The 25,186-nt window shown below is 47.8% G+C and overlaps 1 protein-coding gene across 2 annotated transcripts in view; it reads right to left on the bottom strand.

The window, feature by feature from the left end:
• HDAC3 (histone deacetylase 3) overlaps positions 1-25,186 on the bottom strand; it is a 173,997-nt gene that overhangs the window by 125,624 nt on the left and 23,187 nt on the right. The window lies entirely within an intron of this gene.

The raw sequence follows: 25,186 nt of genomic DNA on the forward strand, positions 1-25,186 counted from the left end.
CGGCACAATGGCCCTTTGTCTGCTTCTCTCCGCTATAACAGCGCAGCCTACAATGAACCTACCTTAAGATATTTTAGCCTTAAGTGTGCCCTCGCGGTTCTCCAGCGTGCGGGGTCCCTCCTGCCAAGGAACGCCGTACACACTTCCTTGGTTATGGAGCCCGCCACCCTAACCCCGTCACAAGTACCCACCACACCATACGGGGACGACGAGCAAGCCTCCTCGGCACCTCTAGGGCAGGACTGTAGCAATAACCTTATCCAAGCCATCACCAAGGTGCCACAACAGCTCCAGATTATGATAAGAGCCTTCGCATCAGTCAACGGTTGCGCCGTACTTCAACCTCATACTGAGACGGCACTTTGGCCCCTCCATCTTGGATCCATCCTGTCTGGGACTACGTCCACGCTTCCCACGCTGACGTACTGACCCAGGCACTACTTCGACCTTCAAGCGACCAAGGTATGCCATTGATAGTTCCTTGGTGGTAAAACCAGCTGCCGTGACTACCACAACGACCACACTGTCTGTGGACACTGCACTGGTTCCTTGGGCAGCTGGACAGGCATCCAGCTGGAGATGAGGCTGCGACTTCCAGCCACCGGCTTTGGTAAAATATTGGCGTTTAACAGCTTTCAAGATGCCACCATCCTTTGGGTTTGAGCTATCAATGCCTGGGGTGATGCAATCACGCAGTCAAAACAAAAGAGATGGCTGGTTACAACTAAAGCCCCTCGATCCACGCGCCAGCGCTGCTTTCTTAAGTAGCGACAACCTTTGTCGTGCGCCGCCTTTTCCCCTCACACCAAATCTGGTTCCGGCATTTCCGGTTCCGGCACTTCCGGTTTCAATATTTCCGGTTCCGCCGTTTCCGCTTCCTGGAGTTGCGCTGCGGGAATTTCCTCTTTGACTGCTGTTAGACGATGGTGAGATGGCCGCGCGTGCTTAGCAGAGCTGTGGCAGTCACCATGAGAAGAATGCAAAGGGGACAAGCTGTTGTATTCCGCTGAAGTAGTAGTTCGCAGTCGCTGTTTTCCAGATGCGCGAAAAACGGCAGAGGTCTCCGAGCACCCAGGCCATAGCCTCCTAGAGGAGACATAGAGGAGGCTATGACCCAGGCACTACATTCCGCTGTACGTTGTCTCTCGTGGGACAACCCGTCGCAGGTTGACGCGAAGCAGCGAACACGATCACATTGCTGATTACAACAGGCGGTGGTTCTTGGATGGAATCACATTCACAGTTTAAACCGCAGCTTGTGCAATTAAAGCCTCTCCATCGACGCGAAAGTAAACAACGCTAAAAAACAAAAACAAAAACCATAGCGTCACTTCCACTCGGAACAGGAAGCTGCAGCTACGTAAGTTCCGCTTGACGCCGGAACCAAGGGGGTGAATGGGAGAGGAGCGCGAAGGAGGAGGGTAGGTTGGCGGTACTTAACCTGGTCGACGGAAACGTGTATGGAGGGGCTTTAGTTGCAACAAAACGACTTTGTGGTGTGGCCAATTCATGGGACAACTACGAACTGCACTCCTGAATGAAATGCAGCTCTGATAGCTGCTTTCAGCCAGCTTCTTCATGCCTGCGGTAAGTGCAACCAGCGCAGTTCTGCGCATGGTGATCCGGAGAGCTGCCACTTCGATCCTGTGGCAGGTGTGCCCAGTAATGCCTCAACAGAGAAGTTCGCAGCCTGCACCGCCTCAGACAGTGGCTCACCGGGCGTCACTGTCGGCTTCACCCCCAGACCACGGGAAGCGCATTGCAACCACCGCTTCCGCGTTGATCCACCACCAGGCGACGCATCACAAACCAACACCATCGGCTCCACCACAACCTCTAAACACGCAAAAGGTCACCGCTGCTACTTTCACACGGCAGACAACACTGGCCGAGCTGCTGCGATGAAAACCCAGCAACGCTCAGAAGCCGCATCATCTCGCCGCTGCACCCGGGAACGTTTTGGCAGCGTGCCTCGCCATCTGCCCTACTCTTGTACCCAACACCACACCATCAATTCCAGAGACCATGACCACTTTCCATCCTCAGCAGTTGTTGACGTTGCCTTCGCGCTCTCCAATAATAAGGCACAGAGAGACACCAGCTCCTCTCATACTAGGCGTTCGACCACTGCAGACTCCAAACGGGTGCACTGACTACGAAAACAAGATACTTCCTGACACTCCGGTGCCACATATCCAGTTCTCTGGGCAGCCATTGGCCGAAGACCTTTTGTGCCATGCTCAGCGACATCTTGCTCAAAGATGCCGAAGCAACCAACACAGCTAAGATCATCATCGAAGATCTTTCCGTGTGGCCCAAGTCTATCTATCAGACATGCAAGAGACAGGTTTCGGCGCAGACGCTGTTGTAGCATGTCTGGAACCAACCACCTCCTGGTGGACAACGACAGAACTCTTGCAGTAACCCACGACGTGATGACCAGGAATTGCCCTTCATTTCATCATTGTACATGGATGACTCGGGGGCACACAATATTTCGCCGAGTTCAGGCGATTCGAGTGCTTTAGAAACGCTGCAAAGATGCACCCAACAAATCAACAGATGGTTTCGCTGCTAGCACGGCATGTCAGTGCAGCCGGCCGCTCTTCACAATGTCCAGGATCTCATGGCGCGCTTTCTTAACAGCAGCCGACCTGAAACAGCCAATGCATCCCACCAGAGTCACCTTCAGAAACTTCTCATTCCCAGAGCCATTTGCAGTAGCGTGGCCGAGTATAATGAAGTGGCACCTGGGTGCAGGAGCGAGAAGAGGCAGAAGTAAACCACGCATTCAGCTCTTTGTCTGCTTCTCTCCATTACAATGCTCTACAATTACGACCCACCTGCATTATTACTATGTCCTGCACAACTTATTGCGCACATAATTTTAGCTTGTACTACTCCCACCTAAAATGAACCTAATATTTTACTGTCACTTTGTTAAATCTTAAAGGGACTGTCTACCACTCAGAACATGTCTTTATGTTGTGGTGGTAATGAGAAGGTTGTGTGTCATAGTGACAGAAACGAGTATGATTGTATCCCAGAAACAAGAAAGTATATTTTTACTTTTGCTCTAAAAGCGGTGCAAGAAGGACATGTCGCGTTGCTCCAACGGTGACACAGTGCGACAAATACGTTTGCCATCACGTAACCAAATGTCATGCAGGCAGAGTTCTTTTGCTTGTATACAATATTGCATTGCCTGAAATTGTATTTTATGTGCTTCTGCTAACTTTTCTTCATGCAAGAGAGTAATTTCTTGTTTCGAGCTAACACATGTTAAAAAGTGGAGCCACCTTGTGAAAATGAACAAAGTCATGCACTGATGCACAACCTCCAAGATTGCCATTGCATCTAGTAATCAGTGTTGTCAGCGTCCATACAAAGTTTTAAGTAAAGACTGCAGATAAGAAAATTGTTTCAAAAGTTTATACTCATTTTCCAAAGAAATCACTGCATGCTTAGACACTTCCAATGGATGTATTTCTTTTAGAAATGGTTTTAGACTTTCTAATGCGCTAAAACACCTTTGACGTGCTATCACGTGTTGGGCAAGGTTCGGCTTCCTTCCCACCTTCTTCTATGCAGCCCTTTTGCGCCCGAGTAACATCACTGTTAATGGAGAATACCTTAGTAACTTGCGATTCGCAGAAGATATTGCCTTGCTTAGTAACTCAGGGGACCAATTGCAATGCATGCTCACTGACCTGGAGAGGCAAAGCAGAAGGGTGGGTCTAAAAATTAATCTGCAGAAAACTAAAGTAATGTTTAGCAGTCTCGGAAGAGAACAGCAGTTTACGATAGGTAGCCAGGCCAGAGGTCACGTGGAAGATCGATGATGCTGAGTGATATTTACGTTTATAATAACAAAAAACAATAAACTTACTCAGAAAGTGTACAATATTGCCACGACCTTGACACAACTGACAGCCACTTGGTGCAATTCAGTGCAACATGCTAGGCACGTTGGGTTGCTCGCAGAAGAAGACAACGACGAAGGTGCCAGGACAGCTTTATAAAAGATCTATAGCGTCGACTGAAGTCTTTTGTGGCTTTGTCTGTGAAAAACTGGTGGAGGTGCTGGGTACGTGTCTATGTACTCTGACACCCAGGAACTGGAAGCGGTCAACCTACGCAAAAACCGACGGCTTCAAAGACTGCCTCCGGAATACGGCCTGCAAGATCTGCCAGAGTGTCCACCACAACCGCAAGCCAGACACAGGAGAGAAACGGTAGGGGACCACGCTGTCCGCCGCAGTTCCATGGTGAGCCTTTTGAGGACACGGAAGACTGGCTCGATGACATCGATCGTATGGCTGACGTGAATTATTGGGATAAAGAGAAAAAGTCAAGGAATGTGTACTTCGCCCAAGAGGACTCTGCCCGAACATGGTTCGCTAACCACGAGCCATCCATCACCACCTGGCAAGAATTCCAATGGCAGATACGGGATACGTACAGCGGTCCCGCAAAAAAAGAGCGAGCAGAGCAAGCCCTTCAGAGTAAGTTAAAAAGCTGAATGAAAGTGTAGCCATGTTCGTAGGGACATGTCGCGGCTTTTCAAGCGTGCTGACCCTATCATGACAGACGTGAAGAAGGTCCACCTGCTCATGTGCACAGTAAAAGAGCAGCTGTTTGCTGGACTGATGCGAAGGCCTCCAGCTACAGTAGCTGAGTTCGTCAGTGAGGTGACAACAATGGAGTGAGCCCTTCAGCAATGCTCCTCAGTCTATGATCCCCAAATCAGCCTGGGATCAGCATCTTCTCTCTCATTGCCCTGTGACACTGATGCGCTTCGAGAGCTTGTGCATGGTGTGGTGCGTGAGGAGCTCGATCGACTACAGGGAGTGCGATTTCAACCGACCGTAACATTCCTCATAGATATTGTCTACGAAGAAGTCCGCAAAGCGGCACAGCCATTTGTGTAAACCAGACCTGAAGCCGCCTCTGTACTGACTTGTGCACTTTGACAAGTAAGCCGATACAGAAATCCATACTGACGCCAGTAGCCTAGGCCTCGGTGCCATTCTAGTCCAGAGAAAGAGCGGAGTTGAACAGGTAACAGCTTATGCTAGCCAGTCATTGTCAAAAGCGGGAGGCAATTATTCTACGACCGAAAAGGAATGCCTCACCATCGCTTGGGCTACAGCAAAATTTCGCCCTTATCTATATGGCAGGCCATTCAAAGTCGTCGGCGACCATCACATGTTGTGTTGGCTAGCTAACTTAGAGGAACCTTCAGGACGGCTGGCGTGGTGGAGCCTCAGACTGCAAGAATATGATGTCACGGTAACCTACAAGTCCGGACGAAAACACTCTGATGCTGACTGCCTATCATGTGCCCACATCAATCCCCCCCTGCAAGACGACAAGGACGACGACGCCTTCCTTGGAATAAGTGCAGAAGACTTCACTAAACGGCAATGAGCAGACCCAGAGCTAAAAGGCCTCGTCAAGTATTTGAAAGGGCACACCGACGTTGTCCCTAGGGCATTTAAGCGTGGATTGTCTTCGTTCCCTCTTCAAAACAACCTACTCGTGAAGTTCTCACCAGTCCGTGTTAACTACCTTCTTGTTGTTCCATCGGCGCTGCGTCCAGAAGTACTGCATGCCCTACATGACGATCCAACCGCTAGGCACTTCAGTTTCTCCCGGACGCTATCGAGGATACAAGGTATTACTGGCTGCACCTAACCGCCGTCACCTGTTAAATCAAGACATGCCGATAGTGTCAGCGACGCAAGACACCACCGATCAGGCCAGCGAGATTACAGTGCAGTCCACTTATAACTATATGGAGAAAGACGAAAAATATGATCATTATAACCGATGATCGCTATATCTGGACCGCAGTTATTAAAAAAATTTTTTAAAATAAAAAACGCGGAAGATACCTTTGCAGCTCTGAACTCAAATTCGCTACTTGCTCTAAAGAATAGATGATGTAGAAAGTAGGCTGTGAAAAACAAACTTTATTTCTAGCGCCAATGACAATGAAGGGTTAGGCGCGCCGAAATAGTCCGAAATCTGCACTAGCTTTTGCGGCAGCTTCAGCTTCACAACCACGGTGTGCATGGATTCCAGCTGCTGCGTGAACACTGGCGGCAATACTTTAGTATGCATAAAATCAATTAAGGAGTCGATCGACATCAGTGCACTTTGTGTGAACATCGTGGTCGGGGTCAAGGAGCCACTGTCAATCTCGTCACTGTCGCTGCTGCCGTCACCACCGTCGCACAACTTTGCCATCTGTCGAGACAGCACATCTTCGGCAATCGCCTCGTTGGTGACCTCATCGCAGAACGAGGCAGCACTATCTGCAGTCAAAAACTCCTCCATCGACACACCACCTGTGTCACCAGCAGGAACGAGCTCCCAGAGCTCGGTTATGTCAGCGGCTTCCACCGTGTTGGTCTCAGTGGATTGGGGAAGTTCGTCCTGACGCACAAAGCCCACCTTTTTGAAGCAGTTGTATATGGTTGACTGCTTTACTTCATACCTTGCACCATAAACGAAGCGCACGGCTTTCAAAAGGCTGATCTTCAGGTCTGCATGACCCACGTGCCAGGAGCTTTGCTGTCCATGGCTAAAATTAGCCACTCCAGCATGTGCCGCCGATACCGGACTTTACAGATGGCGATCACGCCGGCGTCCAACGGCTGCAGGCCTGCCGTAGTATTCGGAGGCCGAAACATCAATTTGACAGATGTTAGCTTCGGGTTAACGCTGTGTGCGCTACAGTTGTCAAGTAGCAACACTACTTTTCTTCCTTGGCCTTCGATTATACTGTCGAACTCGAGCAGTCATTCTTTGAACAGGTCGCGGGTCATCCCCGCCTTCTTACTGCTGCGATAGCAGACCGGGATGTGCTGATTCTTAAAGCACGTTGGCTTCTTTGACCGCCCGATCATGAAAGGCTTGAGGCGATGGCTCCCGTCCAGCAACACGGTCACCCTAAATTTCGAGTGCTTCCCGCGGGGGCATCGCTCTCCTTTAGGAGCGCGAGTCTTCGACGGCAACATTTGAAAAAACAGAGCAGTTTCGTCGCAATTATATATGTCCTTCTCCGCGTAGCGCTCCAGCACGCCGGGCAGCTTTGTCTGCAGCCACTGCTGCTTTGCCTGCATGTCCAAAGACGCCGCTTCCCCTACCACATTTTTGTGAACGATTCCGTGCCGCTCTTTAAAGCTCTGAATCCAGCCTCCCCCAAGCTCAAAATTTGGGCGTCCCAGAAGAAAAGCGAAGTTTTTCGCTTTGGTGGCAAGTATTGGCCCACTAATAGGCATATTAAGCGCGCGGGTTGTGATGAACCACTGGTAAAGCACCTCTTCAACATCGGCGTACAAAGGGTCTCTAACCCTTTTTCGCTGATTGGCATGGCCGCTGATAGCTCCTGCCTTCACAACTGCGGTGCTCCCGGTTTACAAGATGGTTGATATCGTCAACTGGGCGAGCTCATACTTCTTCACAAGGACGCTCACCTTGAAGCCGCGTCGAGAGTCCTGCAAAATGTCCATCTTCATGTCAAGCGAAACAGCTTCGCGCTTTGTCGGCGCCATCTTCGAACTGGGTCACTGAGTTGTACCGTTGGTTGCACGCTGCTTCAGTGGCGTCGGCCTGCTCTCGCTAGAGAGAGAGACTGAGTGCGGGACAGGCGCCACCGAGCTGCTTTGCTTGTCGCTTTTTTTTTCTCTCTCTCTTTCGGAGCGACTGTGGCAGACGCGCATGAAGCAGCTAGCGCCATTTTGTGGCGCGCTGCGCCTACTCAGGTACTCTCCGGTGCACGGGCGGGACACGCTGCGCCGTAATGGCGGCAGATACAAACTTACGGAGGTAAACATTGCCTCGTCTCGACATCGTTCGTTTCAGGGAACTAAGCACCGCAAATGTTATGATTATTTGGAACGAAAAACGCCGTCCAAATGGCAAAATTTTTATCATTATATCTGATATGCTGTGAATAACCTATCGTTATAAATGTTTTTTTTCCCCATAGACCTAATGCATAAAATCGCACTCTCATGGGAACCCATCGTTACAACCGATATATTGTTATATGTGGTATCGTTATAAGTGGACTGCACTGTACTACAGCCGATCAAGCCTCCTTGGCTGACCTTTTCAGCAGATCGGGATGGCCCTGTTGGGACCGTTTCCGACGTCAACATCCGGAAATAAGCGGATCACCGGGGCGATGGACTACCTTACCCGCTTCGCTGAAACTAAAGCCCTGCCGAAAGGCAGTGCAGCCGAAGTGGCTAAATTTTTCATCGAGAGCATCCTGCTGTGACATGGTGCCCCAGAAGTCCTCATCACCGACAGGGGAACGGCCTTTACAGCAGAGTTAACCCAAGCCATTCTGCAATACAGCTAGACAAGCCACAAGAGGACAACTGCCTACCACCCACAGGCGAATGACCTCATGGAACACCTGAACAAGACCCTCGCTGACATGCTAACAATGTACGTCGACGTCGAGCACAAGACATGGGACACGGTCCTGCCGTACGTAACCTTTGCTTACAACACGCCGGTGCAAGAAACGCCGTTCCAGCTGGTTGACGGCAGCAATCCGACGACTACTCTCGACGCCATGCTGCCGCACGTCACCGACGAAGAGAATCTTGACGTCGTCACCTATCTTCAACGTTCCAGCTCACCCGCATGCGGATCAAGAACCAGCAGAAGACTGACAGTCGACACTACAACCTTCGACGACGCTACGTCGAGTACCAGCCCGGCAACCGTGTTTGGGTTTGGGCCCTGATACGCCAACAAGGACTTAGTGAGAAACTACTGCGATGCTATTTCGGACAGTACAAGATCATCCGACGTATTGGCGCACTGGACTATGAGGTCGTGCTAGATGGCATTTCACTATCACAGCGGCGCCGCTCACGACCTGAAATACTTGATGAAAAGAGCGCTACGAAGACGCGGACTGTTGTTGATGTTGATGTTGTTCTTTTAGTCCGCGTCTTCGTAGCGCTCTTTTCATCAAGCATGCAAAACCAACACGCCCACTTCAAGCTTCTGCTGCCTCAGACCTGAAATAGTCTACGTTGTGCGACTCAAGCCATACTACCAGCGCTAATCAACTTTGGGACTTCGCGTAACTGGCCTTTGGACTTTGTTTCTTTTTGTTGTTTTGTTACTTTTGCTTAACAAGTGTCCTTTTGTGTTTCGCTCTCTTATGTTTGTAGCATCGCGACGATGCTTTTTTTTTTTTTTGAAGAGAGGGTAATGACACGTGTACCGGTTTATCTTTATCGGGTGACCATGTTTCACGAATGTTATCGCACAGCGCAGGACGCGTCTGCATGCATCTTAAGTTTCTCGAATGTTATCGATGGTTATCTGGTTATCGTTATTGAATAAGATGTCACGTGGAAGTGACGGTGAAGAAAGCAAAACGGTGAATGGCGAAACTAGCGTTTTATTGGGCGAACTTGCACCCACAAAAGCAAGTTACACTCAAAGGGGAGCAATAGCGGCGAACACGATCAGCGGTCGTCGAAATGTCCACTGAGTAGCGGCGAGGTAGTCTGCGATATCGAGAGGTCGTTCGCCAAGCTGTGGTTGCACCGCGTTAAAGGCGAAGCCTCGCAGTCCTATCTCCCGGTATGGGCATCATCGGTAGACACGACCCGCTTCTCCGCAGTGGTAGCAGAGCGGGTGGTGATCAGGAGTGCGCCAGATGTCTGCCTTCCTCTGGTAGCTGCGCTGGGCAATGGGTGGGCGTGCTGGCGGCGGACGGCGGAATGGCGGCGTTACAGGGCCCTGGCGCAGTTGTTGAGGGAGACCTTGATGGCAGGTGCTGACGGCGTAGATCATTGCTTCCGGCTGGGGTTGCGGTGATTGTGGTTGCACCTCGGGAACTCCAAGAGATCGCTGGACCTCTTCTTTGACGATTTCGGTGATTGAGGCCACTTGAGGCTGCTATGAAGGGAAGAGCTTGTGAAGCTCCTCTCGTACAACTGCCCTGATAGTCTTGCGTAGATTGCCGGTGGCCAGTGATTGACTCCGCCATAGTTTCTTGAGTTGGTGTGGCGGCCGAATTGCAGTTTCCGCATTTCCGGTGTCATCTCGATGCTTGTGGCCTGGCGAAAAACTCGTCGACAGTGTTTGGTGGGCTTTTTACCATTCCGGCGAAAAGTTCCTCTCACACCACCCATGAGTGGGCAGACTTTCTTCTGTTCAGATGTTTCCGGGTCGACGTGGCGGAATAGATGGGCCATCTCCTCTGCGAAGATCACGATCGTCTCATTTGGCAGCTGCGCTCTGGTTTCTAGTAGAGCTTGGGCTCGCTGTTTTCGCACGATGCTTGTAAATGTTTTCAGGAAGCCGCTTCAGGACAGGTCCCACGCCGTTAAGGTGGCTTCTGGATTCACAAACTATGTCCTGGCGGTGTCTTCCAATGCGAAATATACATGTCGCAGCTTGTCGTCGCTGTCCCAGCTGTTAAACGTAGCAACCCTCTCACACGTCTCCAGACAGCTTTCCGGGTCTTCGAATGTAGAACTGCGGAACATCGGTGGCTCTCTGGGCTGTTGTGAAACTATTGGGGACGCTACAGCTGCCATTGGGGCTGTCTTGGCCACAATCTTCTCGGTCGTCTCTGGTAGAAGCCCATGTTCCAGGGGCAGCTGCTTTAGCCAGCAGCTTGATCGATGTTCCAGCACAATGTTGGTGTTGTCTTTGCTGTCCGGGCTTGGGTCCCGGCTTTTCGGGGGCGTCCGGCACATGAACGTAAAGCGATCGCAGCACCTCATTCGTCACTGCCAGGATTGCCTTAACATAACAATCAACCCTAAAGAAATCGAACACGCACATTGTCTCAGACGCTATTCTGATAACCGTCGCCACCCAATAATAGCTAAATTGTTGTTCTACAAAACTAAAGACACTATTCTTTCTAACGTCTGGAAACTAAAGAACACATAGCATCGGTGAAGACTTCTCTCGTCCTGTCCAATCCGCGCGCAGTCATCTTGTCATCATCATCATCATCAGCCTGCTTACGCCCACTGTAGGGCAAACGCCTCCCCTATACTTCTCCAACTACCCCGGTCATGTACTAATTCTGGCCGTGTTGTCCCTGCAAACTTCTTAATCTCATCTGCCCACCTAACTTTCTGCAACCCCCAGCTACGCTTCCCTTCCCTTGGAATCCAGTCCGTAACCCTTAATGACAATCAGTTATCTTCCCTCCTGATTACATGTCCTGCCCATGCCCATTTCCTTTTCTTGATTTCAACTAAGATGTCATTAACTTGTGTTTGTTCCCACACCCAATCTGCTCTTTTCTTATCCCTTAATGTTACACCTATCATTCTTCTTTCCATAGCTCGTTGCATCGTCCTCAACTTAAGTAGAACCCTTTTCGTAAGCCTCCAGGTTTCTGCCCCGTACGTGAGTAGAGGTAAGACACAGCTGTTATATACTTTTCTCTTGAGCGATAATGGCAACCTGCTGGTCATGATCTGAGAATGCCTGCCAAACGCACCCCAGACCATTCTTATTCTTCTGATTATTTCCGTATCATTATCCGGATCCACGGTCACTACCTGCCCTAAGTAGATGTAATCTCTTACCACTTACAGTGCCTCACTACCTACCGTAAACTGCGGTTCTCTTCCTAGACTGTTAAACATTACTTTAGTTTTCTGCAGATTAATTTTTAGACCCACCTTTCTGCTTTGCTTCTCCAGGTCAGTGAGCATGCCTTGCAATTGGTCCCTTGAGTTACTAAGCAAGGCAATATCATCAGCGAATCGCAAGTTATTAAGGTATTCTCCATTAACTCTTATGCAAAATTCTTTCCAATCCAGGTGTCTGAATACGTCCTGTAAACACGCTGTGAATAACATTGGACAGATCGTATCTCCCTGTCTGACACCTTTGTTTATTAGGATTTTGTTGCTCTCTTTATGGAGGACTATGGTGGCTGTGGAGCCGCTATACATATGTTTCAGTATTTTTACTTACGGCTCGTCTACACCTTGATTCCGCAATGCCTCCGCGACTGCTGAGGTTTAGACTGAATCAAATGCTTTCTCGTAATCGATGAAAGCTATATATAAGGGTTGGTTATATTCCGCACATTTCTCTATCACCAGATAGTGTGAATATGGTCTATTGTGGAGTAGCCTTTACGGAATCCTGCCTGGTCCTTTGGTTGACAGAAGCCTAAGGTGTTCCTTATTCTATTTGTGATTACCTTATTAAATACTTTGTAGGCAACGGACAGTAAACAGATCGGTCCATAATTTTTCAAGTCTATGGCCTCCCCTTTCTTATGGATTAGGATTATGTTAGCGTTCTTCCAAGATTCCGGTACGCTCCAGGTCATGAGGCATTCCGTATACAGGGTGGCCAGTTTTTCTAGAACAATCTGCCCGCCATCCTTCAACAAATCTGCTGTTACCTGTTCCTCCCCAGCTGCCTTCCCCATTTGCATAGCTCCCAAGGCTTTCTTTACTTCTTCTGGCATTACTTGTGGGATTTCAGATTCCTCTAGACTATTCTCTCTTCCATTATCGTCGTGGGTGCCACTGGTGCTGTATAAATCTCTATAGAACTCCTCAGCCACTTGAACTATCGCATCCATATTAGTAATGATTTTGCCGGCTTTGTCTCTTAACGCATACACCTGATTCTTGCCTATTCCTAGTTTCTTCTTCAATGCTTTTAGGCTTCCTCCGTTCCTGAAAGCATGTTCAATTCTATCCATGTTATACTTCCTTATGTCAGCTGTCTTACGTTTGTTGATTAACTTAGAAAGTTCTGCCAGTTCTATTCTAGTTGTAGGGTTAGAGGCTTTCACACATTGGCGTTTCTTGATCAGATCTTTCGTCTCCTGTGATAGCTTACTTGTATCCTGTCTAACGGAGTTACCACAGACTTCTATTGCATACTCCTTAATGATGCCCATAATATTGTCGTTCTTTGCTTCAACACTACGGTCATCTTCCTGAGTTAAAGCTTAATACCTGTTCTGTAGCTTGATCCGGAGTTCCTCTATTTTCCGTCTTACAGCGAACTCATTGATCGGCTTCTTATGTACCAGTTTCTTCCATTCCCTCAAGTCTAATTCGAGTTCTTACCATCCTATGGTCACTGCAGCGCACCTTGCTGAACACGTCCACGTCTTGTATGATGCCAGGGTTAGTGCAGAGTATAAAGTCTATTTCATTTCTTCTTCAGTCATCTTGTAGTATTCGCCAAATCCAAAGGTGTTATATTTTCACTTCACTACAAGACACTACACATCGGTGCAGGATGTTTCGTATACAGTGACTCATTGCAGACGGTGAGGGAAATATCACAGTGGTCGTCTTTTGCAAAATTAGCCAGTACCCGCCCCGGTACCTGAGCAAGCAACCCTCTTTCGTTGTCTGTAACCTCCACTAATATTCGCAATTTAAGCTGAAACAAGAACTACTACCAAGCATAGTCACGTCATCTGACAGCAATATGCTGATACTAACCAAAACCTAGCTTGCTAACAATACTGCTGACGCTGAAGCTGTTGCTGACTTGCCAGATTTTTCTGTTTATCGAAACGATTGCACATGTTCACGAGGGGGCGACGTATTGATCGCTGCTGGACCAGAATTATCATGTTCACCCATCAGCATCACACCCAACTTGGAGATACTGTGGCTTCTGTGCCGTACTTCACCACACCCCATTATAATCGGCGCATGTTATAGGCCTCTGCATGCTAACCCAAAATTTTCCCATGAGCTTAGCAACATGCTAAACCAACTTACAACGTAATTTTCGAACGCACATATTCTTCTCTTCGGTGATTTTAACTACCCAGGTATAGATTGGCATAACCACTCTCACTCACAACTAATCAGCGCAGAATCAAGAGATTTTGTGGATGTTTGTTTGAACTTCAACCTTAATCAACTAGTAACCAGCAAAACATGCATCGTAGGCAACTAACTCCAGCAACATTTTAGACTTAATACTGAGACCCATCCTGACAGTTTGTCATCCATTACGTACTCAGAGCCCATTAGCGACCATAAAGTTATTCAAGCACATTTTTCCTTACGCGCCGAATGCCATGAAACACAAAAGAAAATGATCACTCTGCATGACAAAGGTCATTATGAATATCTTAAAAAAATTTGTTATAGCGCAAGCTTGACTCGGACAACAGAAGGCAAATCTGACACACACAGAGCTGTGTGTCAGATGTGCCTTCTGTTGTGTGTGTCAAGCTTGCGCTATAACAAAATAAGATATGCTGTACCAACAAGCCCCTATTGCTATCCTCATCATTATGAAGCCATTAACCCTATGAATGTTTTTGCCGTACGTGTACGGCGGCGGTTTTCTGTCCCGCAAGGTCTTTGCTGTACGGGTATGGTTCCAACCCTCTGTTTGAAATTTCGCGCCATAATGACGCGTGATCACCGAGAGGTGCTGCCACCTCTTAGCACTTACAAGAAGCATTTGAAATTAGTGCTACCTTCTTGGGGAGATAAACAGAACTGATTGCTAGCTTCAGCGCGTCGCTCAGACTGCGGCAACGCCCCTTTGGCGGTTTCGGTTTTGCCGCATGATCGCAACGGAGGCGCGCGAAATGTCATTTTCTTTGTCGGCACTCTCTTGCAGGGCGGTGAAAGTTGATTTCTATCTTGACTGGTGCTGCTCTTAGCTTGTTTGTCAGCACCGTTCGCGAGATATTCTCGCTCTCAGTGGCAACGCGCTTTTGCGGTTTCGGTTCCGCCGCGTGATCGCAACGGAGGCACGCGAAACGTGGTTTTTCTTTGTCGGCACGCTCCGCAAGGGTGGCAGAAGTTGATTTCTATCTTGATTGGCACTGCTCTTAGCTTGTTTATCACCACCGCTCACGAGGTATTCTCGCTCTCTGCGGCAACGCGCTTACGCGAGAGGGTGCATCAGACCTCTGCCCAGGGCAGCCGCAGGCAGAGATGTCATGTGTGCGCCAACACAACTCCTCGCTTCAAGAGAACAGACACGCATTTTAGGTGTGCAGACTGCGATAAGGCGCTGTGCATAGACCAGTGTTTCAAGGAGTACCACGCTCGGAAATACTATTGAACATTTTGCAGTTCAGAGTGATGCTGACACCAAAATACTGTTCCTAATTATTTTTTAGTATTTATTGCCGACTTTATACATTTTGTACATTCAAGATCCGCAATAAAGTAATTTGACCACCTGGGAAAGTTTTTTTTTTCAAAATAATTCGACCCTCAAAGGGTTAATCGCGAATTGAGCAACTTTCCCGACTCTTCGAAGCTAGTTTTAACCAGAGATCATTAAATGACAACTGGTTGATATTTAAGAATAAACTACAGGACCTAACACAAAGATTTATCCTCAAAATAATGTTTCGTGAAAATCGTTCTAAACCTTGGTTTTCCAAGACACTAAAAAAACTCAAGAACTAAAAGAAATCGTTTTATCGCGTTGCTAAACTAAAAGGAAAGCTCGAGGCGTGGGAAAAATACTACTCAGCCGAAAAAGAACACTTGACTGCAATCCCTTACGCTAACCACCCTTTCCTTAATAGCAACCTGCCACGCATGCTATGTGATAACCGAAAGAAATTTCAAGCAATAACCCAAAGAAAACTTCAAGCAGCGTCTCATCCTTAATCGAAAAAATTTAACTTACCTTGTCAGCCGGCATTGATGAAATCAGCTTAAAACTACTAAAAAATACAATAATGCATTACTGCAGTGTATCTGAAATTGTTATTTTCACAGTCACTTTCCACAGGCCTCATTCCTAAAGACTGGCAATGGGGAACGTCGTTCCGCTTTAAAAATCTGGTGATAAATGTTGTCCTCTTAACTGTCGTCCCATATCTCTAACTAGCGTCCCTTGCAAAATCATGGAACATGTTATATACTCTCACATTATGGACTTCTTAGACGCTAACTATTTCTTCCATCCATCCCAGCACGGGTTCCGCAAGGGGTATTCATGCGAGACACAACTAGCCATGTTTCTCAAGTCCATACTGACTTGGACACTAATCTTCAGATTGACGCTATTTTTTCGCATTGCCTAAGGCATTTGATGAAGTTCCACATCAACGGTTAATGCGAAAACTCTCTCGGTAAAACCTACAGTCTGATGCACTCCAGTGAATCAAGACGTTCTTAACTAATCGCTCTAAATCTGTTATCATAAATAACCAGTCCTCCCATCCTCTTCCTGTAAGATCAGCTGTCCCACAAGGCTCAGTTCTCGCCCCTTTTGTTTCTTATATATATATATTAACGACCTCCCACCGCATGTATCTTGCCAAATCAGAATGTTTGCTGACGACTGCATTATATGCCGCCGAGTAACTAACACTATGGATCAAGAAGCCCTCCAACAGGATTTTAACCACATACAACAATGGTGTGAAGATTGGCACATGACTCTTAACCCTAGCAAATGCAAGCTACTTTCCATTACCCGTCGACACAAGATTCACGAGTTTAAATAAACAATCGCTAACGAGTCCGTAGAATACGTATCGTCTTTCAAATACTTAGGCATCACATTATCTAATGATCTAACACCGAACGAACATATTACTAACGTGATACCATCAGCCAACAAAACACTGGGTTTTCTTAAACATCATCTTCGCTTCACCCCATCTCACGTGAAACTGCTTGCTTACAAATCGCCTGTTCAACCTAAACTAGAATATGCGTCCGCCATATGGGACCCGCATCATACTAACCTCATAAATGATCTAGAAGTAATCCAAAATCGTGCTACAAGGCTCATCCATTTGTGTTACTCATATGACGTCTCATAGAAAGCCAACAAACACTGACACCAAGGAAAACATAGGGGGAATTAATTGTGCTTAATAAATGAAATAAAGAAACGACAAATTAAGGGGGGACGTGGCTTTGAAAATCAACTTCCTTATTTCTTGATGGATTTTGATGAAAATAGGCACAATTGTTTAGAATGTCTCCCTGATGCTTCCATAAAAGTTTCAGAGCGATATCTTGAGAACATTTTATTCAATTTTATTGCGCAGAATTTTTCTCCCTCTTAATTTCTGGAGAGCCTGAGGAACTTAAAAAACATGATAAAAGGCTTGTTAGCTATTGACTGCATAGCTAAATGCGTGCTGAAGGTCGTGACACTCTTGCATTTTTTTTTTTCGCTATACAAATTTTTTGGAGTGCCAGATTTTGTGTTAGTTTCACATCAAGCGCACTTTCGGGGTAGACGAATAGCCATATTGTAAACTTACAAAGAGTCAAGATAAGAAAGCGAGAATATCACGACCTGCATTGCAGCCCAAGGAACATGACAAAAGAAACGGAGTCAAAATATATTAAACGGTAACGAAGAAATCAGCTCCACAAACAGAGTAGAAAGGCAGAAAAACAGTTTTGAGAAAACGGCTCTCATAGTTTGGCCTTCACTTCAGTTCTCTAAAAGGCACCAAATTTGTAGTCTTTGAGGTGTTTTGTGATGTGAGGCTTCTTGTACATGTGGCCTCTGGTCTGGTGCGCTCCGCACCCCCTCCCCTCCCTCTTTCTTTTTATAGGGCATTCTTTGGTGCTGCTGCTCTACAAAGAGCATGGTGCCTAGGTTTCAAACCAAGTGACGTGCAGAACTATGTGTGGGCATGAATATAGTTCCAATGTACATTCAGGCAGCCTGTACCTGCAGGCTGCCCGAGTGATAGCAATCTCCAGTACAATCAGTGATACAATTTTTTTTCTTTTGGTAGAATTGACCATGTTACTGAATGAAGGCTCTGAATGTCAGCAGCCTCCCAAGTCATCTTTACTTGACAATGGCTGTAGAACTTAGGATCAGAGAGCCAGTGATAGATATGCAGCTACTAGGTGATTTCCAGAATTTTACTTTTGTATGATGCCTCGATCACTTCTGCAGCCAGGTGTCTGTGCCAGCCCAAGGGGCCTAGTGAACAGAGCTCATGAAGAGGTTCTCTTTATGAAGGGGTGGTATGATAGATATTGTTACGAGCTATCGTGACAATATGATAATAGAGTGAACGCGCAATATGCTTGGTTGTGAGTCCGAAGTGCCGATGTGCGAAATGCATAGCCGCAGATACAAGGAGCTGATGCGCTATGTGTTTAGTCGCGCAGTTCGAGGTGCCGACGCGCGAAGTATCTAGCTGCGGGCTCGAGGAGTCGACACTCAAGGCGCTTATTCGCGCAGTCGGAGGCGCCGATGCACAAAGTGCATCGGCGCCTCCGACGATGCACAAAGTACTAGGTAAGGGTCCGAGAAGTCCGTGCGCGATGTGCATGATCGCCGAGTCAGACTCCCTAAGAGAAATGTTTAGCCGCATGTCCGAGGATTGCGTGCGCGATGTGCTTCGTCACGAATTCCGAAACACCAAGTGCTGAAAGGCTTAGCCGCATGTCCGAGGATTCCGCACGTGAATCTTGGTTGTGAAGTCCGCGTCGCCGACGCTCGGAAAGCTTAGCCGCGAGTCTGAAATGTCCACAAGCGTAGGGATCGGACACGCTACTGCGATGTCCGCGTAGCGCCCGCTTTGACACGTCGAGATTACGGTGAGTGGAGACGTCCAGACTTGCGAGGTGCAAAGAGCCGAGCAGACGACGCGACCGCCGGACCAATGGCGAACCGCGCTGGAGTCACGTTGCGGCGGCGGCCAATCGCAGACTCCGGCATGACCTTCAATCATTTGCTTTTTGTGCACTTGTTTCTGTATGGAGGAGATCGCTGAAGCAGCAAATTTGAAGACAGAGTAATGCGCTCTCCAACGAGACCAAGATGGCGCCGTTCGGTCGCGCCGTTCCGGAGATATTGTTTCATGAAAAACGCTATTCTTTCTTGATGTCCGCGAGATTTTTCGCCACCTTGGCTCATAAAACTAATTTTTTAGAGCACTTCTAAGTGGTTTACAGTGATGATATTTGAGTATCAGATAGAAAAAGGGTTATAGAAACTGAAAACTTGATTTTAAAAAAATAGATCTTTTTACAATTGTTTTGCGATGCGAAAGCCGTGTCCCCAATGGAAATGAAAGTGGATGAAAAAACTTCCGGCAGGTGGGGAACGATCCCACAACCTTCGCATTTTGCGTGCGATGCTCTACCAATTGAGCTACCGCGGTGTCATTTCCTCCTCCACTTTCTTGGGTATTTATGCTTCCTAGCAGAACCCTGGGATTGTTAGCCAGCACCACCACTCAAAGACCTTGGCGGCGGACATGGAACGTCCTTTCTGCCGTCGGCGTCACGAGAACGTGATCTTTTTGGGTGAAGGGAACGGGTCAATAAACCCACACATGCTACCTGAAGGCATCAATATTGCTGGATTCGAGACCCTTGTTATGTAATAAATGAGACAAAAGGGAGTTAACCAAGGGGCCTGATTTTTATTAGTCATATCATAAAAAGCCAACACACACTGACGCCAAGGACAAGATAGGGGAAATTAGTTGTGCTTAATAAATGAAATAAAGAAACAATAAATTAATGGAAATGAAAGTGGATTAAAAAACAAATTAAAACGGATGTTTGGGCGAGTTGGTAAGCCATATTTGAAACAGAACAGCACGGTTTTGACCGGGACAGCAGGGAGAACGACATGGCGAGCGCTCGTCCATGTCGTTCTCCCTGCTGTCCTTGTCAAAACCGTGCTGTTCTGTTTGAAAAAACAACTTGCCGCAAGTAGGAAACGATCCCACAACCTTTGCATTTCGCGTGCGATGCTCTACCAATTGAGCTACCGTGGCGTCGTTTCCCCATCCACTTTGTTCGGTATTTATATTTTCTAGCAGAACCCTGGGAGTGTTAGCCAGCGCCACCACTCACAGACCTTGGCGGCAGACGTGGAATGTCCTTTCTGCTGCAGGCGTCACGAGAAGTCAGTGTTTCAGCTCTGAAAACCAAATGTGCCTTATCACCTCTCTCAGTTCCCCGTCATTTAGCCACCCTATTATTGCACCACAAGTTCTATTACTCACCACTCAATCATGCACCTTGCCAGCCTCGTACATTTCTCACCGCACCAACCACAACCTTCAAGTTCTTCGCCCACATGCCCTGAACGGTTACTTGTTTAGCTTTCTTCTTCCCACGGGCAGCTAAAAATTGGAACGGCCTTCCCGAATATATCGTTGATATCACCTGTGCATCATTTGTTGAAAATTGAAATAACCTTTTTTGCATATAAATCAGGGTGTCTACCAAGTGGACGTCTCTAAATTCCCTGATTTTTCCAGGTTTTCCCTGAGTGATACAGAACTATGTTTTATGTCAGGTCAGGCTGAAGCCATATCTCCCGATGCTGTCACTCTATAGTAAGCACACGAAAAAAATTATAAAAAAACAACTTAATTCAATTTGAATACTAAAGAGTAGTGTTTAGGTTATTCAAAAAGAGAATAGAAGGGAGGGTTTAGTAAGATGCACCACAAATAAAATTTTTCGAAAAAAATTGCAAATCAAGTCGGACATTCTCAAATATGAATAAAAAGGAAATGCTTACAGAAGCAAATATTTTTTAATATGAGCTATTTCTATCAACTGACAGCAAGCTCAGTGGTATGAGGCCCGAACTTTGTCACAATTGAGATTCACTCTCTACAGCTCGTAAGTCAACCTCAACTGTCCTGATATACTTTCGGCCCGCGCATGACGCCTCAGTGTTATGTTTCATTGCTTTAAAGAGTTTACTTTGGTTTGGATGAGGGGGACACCTGTATCTCGGCATCAGCCAACACATTGTTTTTTGAGCTCAGGCTCCTTCAAAACGGTGGCAGCACGCTTCCTTTCCCGTTCATTCCTCAATGCGTAGGTCCTTCCTGTTCTTGTCCTCCTTCCGCCACTCGTTCGCCCCACGGACTATTTGAAACATCTTCTTGGTCAGTTGCACCATCCACGTCCGATTTTTCGAACTCCCTAGGGGCCGCGAAAACGTCCGAAAAATCGGCCAGTTGGAAAAAATAAGTGCATGTCATTTACTGCACTTAAGGGCTCAAACCGCCACAGGCACATTCGAAAACGCTCCGAAGGCCTGTCAGTACACGTATTAGGCATATCGGTTCTCGTACTGTGACAGGAGATACTGGGTGCATGCATGTAAAATTAAGGAATACATACGGTCTCCTGTGGCAATAGCCCCTTGCCACGCTTGTTATGCTTCACTGTAATACATTTGCGTATGCTTCACCAATCAATATTTGCGTACAGAGGCAAAGCTGACTTTCGGGAACCGGCATTATGCAACGCACCATGCTTTCCAAGCTGCTAAGCCAATCGTGAGGACCACAATGGCAGAGTCGGTTCCACTGCTGACAGCAGTGATTTCTTTCTAAAAAAAACACGGCATCCAATGGCAAGAAGCTTCATAGCGAACGTCGAAGCAGCTAGGCCCAGCATTGCTGCAGTGGCGGCTACGGCTGCCAGCTGATCTGCGTGTGAGCGCCGGTTCGAGGCGGTGAGGTAATCGAAATGGCAGCGTGGTGGCTTTGATTAATGCTGTTTTGGACCTGCGGTCACGGCAAAAAGTCGGAAAAATTGGACGGCAAAGGGTTCTTGCGTCCGAAATTTCAGACGTTCTGATACATTGACTCTATGGGGTGGTGCCACGAAGCCGTCCAAATTATTGGGCATAGGGAAAGTCGGTCGTTGACTGTACACTGGGAACTCCTCCAGCCGAAGACAGGGCGTCAAAAACAATTCATTACGACTCCTGTATGTTACTCGAGCCAGCATTACCACTTTCGACCCTTTCAATAAAATTAAGGCTAATTTTCCCTGATAGAGGCACAAATTCCCTGAGTTTTTCCTGACTTTTTCCAGACTACTTAAAATCCCTGAGAATTCCCGATTTTCCCGGTTGGTAGACACCCTGATAAACACGTGGCATTGTTCATGCTTTTTAGCTGATTCCACCCCTTATGTAATACCACCTTCGTGGGGTACTTAAGGAAATAAAATGAAATGAAATTAGCTTCTTATTCCTGTAAAATGCTTGAGCATACATTAGAAAAATATATAAATTACATTTTATAGTAAAAAAAAAAACTGATGCACGACACGGTTTCTGGCATGAATACGGCACAGTAACTAATCACAACGCTTCAAGAGTTTTCTGAGGTTCTTGACCAAGGCAGCTAGATTGATATTGATACAAGGCAGAAACATATTTAAACAACGCGCGCAGGTTCATGCGCCCCCTCAAGAGGACAACGGCGTATTGGAGGAAAAGACGACGAAATGATGGCACGTGTTTTTGCCGCACAGACTTGCATCGTAGATGGCCATTGTCAGCGTCTACAAGAAGAAGAACAGGTGAAGCGACGCTCGAGAGAGCAGAAGGCATCCTTGATCTCCTGTTCAGAACGGAGCAGTCCTTTTTATTTACCCCCAGGGCACAAGTTGGCCCACAATAAATAGTTGTGTCTGGACTCCCTTAACTGTTCGTTACAATTCTGGTGGAGGTGCTGGGTAATGATTTCCAGCCAAATTCGAGTTGGAGAAAGCAGCCCGGAACCACGCTATCTCAGACCCAACGAGTTCACGCCTGTCCACCAGCGCACGAGCCATCGCCTACGTGGTGAGCCGCCTGAGTTTTCTCTTTTGCCGGAGCAAACTATAATAGCAGCAGCAGACAATCGTGAAATGACATCCCAGACAGCCTCAACTCGCATTGTCGTTGATCAGCCGTGGACGCCCGAGCCTTTTCACGGCGACACCTTCGAAGACGCCGAGGACTGGTTGGAAGGCTTCGAGCGCGTCGCTGACTACAATGGATGGGACGAAAACCGGAAGCTCCGCAACGTTTACTTCGCGTTGCAAGACTGTGCGCGAACGTGGTTTGAAAACCATGAAGCTGTCCTCCGGTCGTGGGATGACTTCCGACGGGAGCTGTTGGCCACGTATCCGAGCACAGACCGCCGGGAAAAAGCTGAAGCCACTTTGCAAGCAAGAAGCCAACGAAACAATGAAAGCGTGGCAATGTATATCAAAGATATGTCCCGCTTATTTCGCCGGGCCAATCCGAGCATGGATGAGGACAAGAAGCTTCGGCACCTGATGCGCGGTGTGAAGCAGGAGCTTTTTGCCGTTTTGGTTCGCAGCCCTCCACGCACCGTCGCCGAATTCCGCTCCGAGGTGACAACTATGGAAAGGACTCTTCAACAGCGTGCGAGACTCTACAACCGCGAGATGAACGTCGCCTCTATGGATACGATGTCGGCAATGTTCGGGAACAACGTCGAGGTCTTACGAGAACTCATAAGATCTGTGGTTCGAGAAGAGCTCCAGAGGCAACAGCTGAAGAACGGCCGACAGCGGTCTCTTCGTTAGCAGAAGTGGTTCGCGAAGAAGTGAGACAAGCATTGCGCGAACAGCACCCGCCAGCACAGCCGCAAGCGTCGTCACCGGTACGGCCGACGGTATCGTACACCGAGGTACTCAGAGGATCTCCAGGACGTACTTTCATCGCGGCAACTGCGCATGTGCCCGAACCTCGGTTCTTGCCGTCTCCGCCGGAGACGAGGTTCCGGAAGGCTGACATATGGTGCACTCCTGATAGAATCCCACTGTGCTACCACTGCGGCGAAGCTGGTCATCTCTACAGGATGTGCGAATACCGCAGAGCGGGACTTCGGGGGTTTTCCGTAAACGCTCCTTGCCCAAGAAACGGTGAACGCCCTTTCGAGATCCAGGAGTATTTGTCAACGCGCCAAAGCCCGCAGACTTCACAGCAACATCAACCTTGGTCAACAGTGCCGCTGAGGTATCGATCATAGAGCCCGCGTCCATCCTCAAGCTCCTCAAGGCGACGCCCCCAAAGCCCACGTCGGGAAAACTAATACCGGCGACTGTCGACGCAAGAACAGAGCCTCCAGCGCTGAACAACGGACGCGAGAGCAGTTGCGAAAAAAGTGACGTTGCTTCAGATTTATGTGTGTTTGTAGACGGCTGCGAAATTACTGCTTTAGTAGACACAGGCGCAAACCATTCCATTATAAGTAATGTACTTGCCAGAAGACTGAAAAAAGTGCCGACTCCTTGGAGAGGACCGCAAATTCGAACCACCGGAGGACACCCTATCAACCCGGTGGGCAGGTTCACTTCTAGAATCAGAATATGCGGCTTTACATACGTCGCCAGTTTCACTGTCCTGTCAGAATGTTCAAGGGATTTAATTATTGGAATGGACTTTTTGCAGGCGAACAGTGCAGTTATCAACTTGCAGGAATCCTGTGTGTCGTTCTCAACGAAGCACGCCATCGCGACGTTCGAGTGTGAAGAACAATTTGATGCTCTTCAGATTATAGACGACGTCACGATACCCCCAAGATCCAGCATAGCTATCGCTGTAAGAAGCACCGTATTCAGTGACTATGAAGGAATAGCAGACAGTAACACTGGGCTCTTACTCGAAAAAGGAATCTGTATGGCAAGGGGTCTGGTTCGGCTGCGTGACGGGTGTTCGAATGTCTTCCTGACTAATTTTGGAAATGAAGTCCAGCATGTTGCGAAGGGAACCGTCATTGCCCGCCTTAACGATTATGAACAGATTAGGGATCTGAGCCCTTCCGATGCTGCACTACTGGATTCTGACAACGTAGACTCCATACTCGCATCTGTCAACATCGAAGCAGCACTATCACCGAGCCAGAAGCAGCAAATAGAGAACCTTGTACGAGAATTCGCCTCGTGTTTCTCAACGACAGCGAAAGTCCAGAGAACATCCATCGCCAAACACCGCATCATTGTCGACGAAGCTGTGGGGCCTATTTGCCAGTATCCGCTTTTGAGGTCAAGAGAGGAAAAGAATTTCGCATCCCGTAGTCTATCGAGGGTGTCATCGATCCTCGGAAGGGGATCGACATCCTGCTTTGTGACGACATTTAGCTTCCGATAATCAACGCAGAAGCGCAAGGTCTGATCCTTTTTCTTTACCAACACCACAGGCGAAGCCCACGGGCTGGTCGATGGTTGAATTACGTCGTCTCTAAGCATTTCTTCGACTTGCTTGCTGATGATCTCTCTCTCCTTCAGTGACACTCAGTAGGGATGCTGGACGAACGAGATCATGAGAAGACAGCATTCATCACACCTGATGGACTATACGAATTCAAGGTACTTCCGTTCGGCCTCTGTTCCGCACCTGCCACCTTTCAGCAGATGATGGACACTGTGCTCTC

The sequence above is a fragment of the Dermacentor andersoni genome, chromosome 11 (assembly GCF_023375885.2).
Source record: "Dermacentor andersoni chromosome 11, qqDerAnde1_hic_scaffold, whole genome shotgun sequence".
NCBI lineage: Eukaryota > Metazoa > Arthropoda > Arachnida > Ixodida > Ixodidae > Dermacentor > Dermacentor andersoni.